The 4,915-nt window shown below is 27.8% G+C and overlaps 1 non-coding gene across 1 annotated transcript; it reads left to right on the forward strand.

Moving 5' to 3' along the window:
* Positions 1-3,951: 3,951 nt before the first annotated feature.
* LOC114411001 lies at positions 3,952-4,070 on the forward strand. The gene has a single exon (XR_003666388.1). It is a non-coding gene; the product is annotated as a 5S ribosomal RNA (ribosomal RNA).
* Positions 4,071-4,915: the final 845 nt, after the last annotated feature.

Consider the following 4,915-nt stretch of genomic DNA (forward strand, 5'->3'; position numbering starts at 1 on the left):
CCATCATAATTATTATCGTCCATTTACACTCGTAAGTATTCAAATGTATGGTGATTAAGTGATTTACTAATAAGGTCCGCTAGAAAAACATTGTTGATGAATGATTGACTTTTTTGTTGTAAATAGTTCAATTAATATTCACGTATATGAAAAACAAAATTATTAAGAGAATTCAATGGTGTTAAATTATAAAAAAAATATTTAATAAATAATTTACTATTGAGACATAAACTGCAAGTGACTAATCAGATAACGATTTCTGTTTTTCATCATTATAATTGTTATTTGTTTCAAACTCTATCATATGTACGAAAAATACACAAAAAATGTATAACAAAACTCTCCATATAAGCACGCATCAACTACTCTTTTAGGATTATATGAACACATTTCTTCATCAACAATATTTTCTTCTTTGCACATAGTCACATTTTCCATGATAATATATGTTAAAAATCTCATTTTGAAAACCATTGTTGTTGCAAATTTGATATTTTGTCGTTTAATTAATGAATATTGTATCATATCCTTTGTCACATTTTATTCAAAACCCTAGCTAGTTGTACGTACTTCCAATGACACTTTTAAGTGTAGAATGTGCATTATTAAATACTTAATGTAAACCTTGTATGGTTAAGTAATTCTTATAAATCATTTGCCTGACTACCATATTTGAAATTAGGAAGGTAATATCTTTCACTATTGCACGATTTTAGATTCTTTCTCATATTAAGATATACGCACAAGGTACAACATATGTAACTTATAGATGTAAACATCATTTTATTAACCAATAATTTTCTATTTTTAATATAGCATGAGATTTAGTCCTTAACAAGTTGTAACTTTCACTTGGACTATTAAGAGTTATTCAAACCTACTTACATTGAGAATGAAAAAAACTTTCACCTTAATCAGATACTTTATTAAATACTCACAAGCTGCTGCGATTAGACCATAACATTTTTTTATAGAACTTTTTACATTCCATTTTAATTTTAAGTTTTATTGGATGTTTATTGATTTGATTAGAAGTTATCAATAAGATTTTTTTTATTTTAATCCTCCAATTCATTAAAAAAAATAAACACTAACTAATTTAAAATTTGACTAGACAATAAATAAAACATGATTAAAAATTATTTTTACCGATTAATGATTAAATTCGAATATTACCTAAACAATTCAATTTTATATTTATCATATTAATCACTTATATCCAATCACTTGTTTAATAGTTTAAAAATAAGGAATTTATCACATCATAAAATACAAAAAACACTTTCATATCATTAATTTAAATTCATAAATATAAAGGTCCATAAAATGATCACGGTGTTTCTCATGTTAACAACAAACACAAAACTAAACTTTAAATTTTAAACTAATTACTACATTTTTCATGTTAACAACAAACACAAAACTAAATTTTAAATTTTAAACTAATTACTACATTTTTTTTCTTCCTATAAGTCATACTTGTATAGAATCCAAACCGCTAATAGTTACATATACTATATAGCATTCATGAATTTTCGAGGACATAAGTATAAAGCATATTTTAAGAGTATTTAATTAATTATTATAAAAGCATTGTTAAATTGTTGACCATTTAAAAGTCTTTAATCTCTTAGACCTTCCAGTGTTTCAATGCAATCCGACATGAAATATTGTTCATGGACATCAAATTTGATTGCAACGTCATCTCTTTTAGCTTCCTTGTTACTTCCAATTGCTTAATATTGTTCTAAAGCTTTTTTTTCATAGTCATTGCATTTCTAATTTCCTTCTTATGCTTTGCCACTTTATATTGTGACATGTTTCTTTTCTATTTGGGTTGGGCGTTTTCCAATGGAGTCAATGTCATCATCAAGATTAAATTTCCTGCAGCTGCAATCGGATTCAATAATTTTTTTGTGGTACTTTTGAAGTAGCATTTTTTCCACCCGATTCAAATGGTACACTCATTAGCTAGTGTCCATCCATATTGACTTGATGCCATCTCTTCAAATATGAATTCCATTTCATAAAAAAAATAATCAATTCATGATATCAAAATTTCCCATATATCTGCAATCTCCTGTAAAAGTATATAAACAGTAAATAAATTAAACAAGATTTTAAATAATTTGAGTTCTGTCGGAAATATATTGCAATGGAAATATTGACATTTATCTTTGCAGTCCATCATTGACATCAACTTCAATAGTTCCCTTTTCATTTTTCTATCTCAAGTGTGTTTCTTTCTTTTATCCACTAGTTGACTTCATACAATTTAATTAGTCCTCAAAATATCTATCTTATTTTTCAATTACTTATTTACTTTACAGTATAATATTTGCTTTTATATTTCTTAAGTTCTTCGCGTATTCCTTCCAATATTGCTTTATTTTAAAATGCATTTTCTTTTTTTTTAATATTAAATGTCTTATTTTTGTACTACAGACATGGTGACAATACTTTTAAATGCAATTTTTTTTTCATTAATAGTAAATTTTAGGTGTAATCTTACTAAATGAAAAGCGGGTACAAATTGATAATTGCATTTATATTAATTTTCTTTAATAAAAACATATTGAAAAGAGTATATCAAAGATTGTCGGTAGCATTTTTTTTTCGTTTGTGTGTATATATGCATGTTAGTGGACCAGAAGTGAAAAGATGGAACGTGAAAAATTATTTATGCTGTACAGTGACTTAAATAAAGTATCAATAATGCTGTCTACGAAAACGGCATTTAATTCATGAACTAGTTCTCCTTCACTAGTTTTTTTTTGTATCCCAGATTCCAAACGCAGGAGGATGCTGCAGTTTTAAATAGTTTAATGGAAAAAAAAGTTAAATTTTGCTTTACTTTTCAATAACATTTAATAAATGTTCAGCACACAAAAATTCATTTTTCTTTTTCAAGAAAATGTTACTGTTCCTGTGAATCATTTGAAGTTTGACAAATTATATCTTCTCTTCTCATGGGCTTCCACAGACTCGATATTCACATCTCTAACCCGAAGTTTCGGTTAATTTTACATTTTAATATTTTTTCGTATAATATCGTTCCAATGTTTCTCTTCGTTGACATTCAAAATTCTTTTTGGGTTTGAGTTATTTTTTTGTAACAATTTGCATTATTTTTATGAGTTTATTAATGCATATGCAATAAAATAATTTTATATTTTCACTCAATCATAAATTACTGTTTAAATTTTATTTTAAAATAATTATTTTAAAAATTAACAACTTAACACAGTCGATTGTGATTAAATATTTATGTAGAATATTATTAGTTGATAACTTTTTTTTTCAAATTTGCCTCATTAAGAGTGACAAAGATTTTTTTTACAAAAATTTAGTATAATTGCATTTTCTGCTACTTAATTTATGTGTTTGGTAGTATACATCCATAATTACTTATGAAAAGACCTTATGTATTTAATATTTACAAAGAAACAAATATATACAAAATTTCATATGATAGAATCGTGTGAACATCTAGTGTCAGAAAATATTTTCTTGTCCAGCAGTGACTCAAGGATTTCATCTTTTTCATTAATGTTTTTTTTAAGTAATTAATGGTTGTTAACTAATGGACAATATTGAAGTTGATTTTGATATATGATGGATTAATATAGTGTTTGAAAGAGTTTATTTAGATTATTAGTAGTAACACTCGCACGAGTTTATTTTAATAAACTTCCTGGAAAGGCTTACCAATATTTTTATAATTTTACTCAAACTTATGAATGAACTCTTATTTAATTAAAACTTATCAAATAAATACCTCATTAAGTTATTTACCGAAACGAATCTTAAATTACAGAATTTAACAAGTAAAATACTAGTATAATATAATAAAAGTAATAGAGAGAGCTTTTGTTATGAATAAAGATTATCTATTAATGTAGGCTTTGTAAATTCATCTTTCATTAAAGGACTTAAAAACAAACTTAAATTTGATTTAATCATACCAGCACTAATGCACCGGACCCCATCAGAACTCCGCAGTTAAGCGTGCTTGGGCAAGAGTAGTACTAGGATGGATGACCTCCTGGAAAGTCCTCGTGTTGCACCCCTTTCAGAGGGCAAGCCCTGGTGCAGCGGTAAAGTTGTGCCTTGGTGACTTGTTGGTCATGGGTTCAAATCCGGAAACAGTCTCTTTGCATATACAAGGGTAAGGCTGCGTACAATATCCCTCCCCCATACCTTCGCATAGCGAAGAGCCTCTGGGCAATGGGGTACGAAGTCAGAAAATATATTTAATCGTATATTTAAAAATTACTGAATTATTATTTTTCAATGATTATAATAATATGTGTATGATAAATGAAAGAAAGTAAACCAACAATAATCTAGAAGAAATCCCAATTTCAGAAAATTAATCAACTTTTAAAGCTGGACTGGGCCCTAAAACCTTCCGGAGGAGATTGGGCTTTCATATCCAATTTAAGTAAATCCAATGATGTGCGACTTGTAAAAGATGTTACCCACAAACCAAAAAAAATAAAATAAATGTTGTTCCCCTCCTTGATGCTCATAGTGGCTATTTGCTAATAATAGGAACATCATCTTCAAAGTACTCAATGCTTGCCAATGAAAAGGAAGCAAAATTGCTTGTCATTGGGATTCAATGAGCCCTAATCCTAATTGCAGCAAACATTTTATGCATGGTTTTTCCTGGTAATAGAGACCAAATCTTCGTCAATAGTGCATTAGAGGTTTTGGCCTTTTTTAGCACGGGACAGGACAATCCCTGATAAGTGCCAGAAACTGTTCCATTTTTCTTTATTAAAAAAAAACACCTAGCTTTGAACATTATAATTTTGAGATTTTGCAACTGGGACAAAAAGATATAGGGAAATTATTTTAGACCCATTTTAAACTATCTCGAGACGTGGGTGCGCCACTAATTTTTTCTACT

Source organism: Glycine soja, chromosome 4, assembly GCF_004193775.1.
Source record: "Glycine soja cultivar W05 chromosome 4, ASM419377v2, whole genome shotgun sequence".
In the NCBI taxonomy this organism is placed as follows: domain Eukaryota; kingdom Viridiplantae; phylum Streptophyta; class Magnoliopsida; order Fabales; family Fabaceae; genus Glycine; species Glycine soja.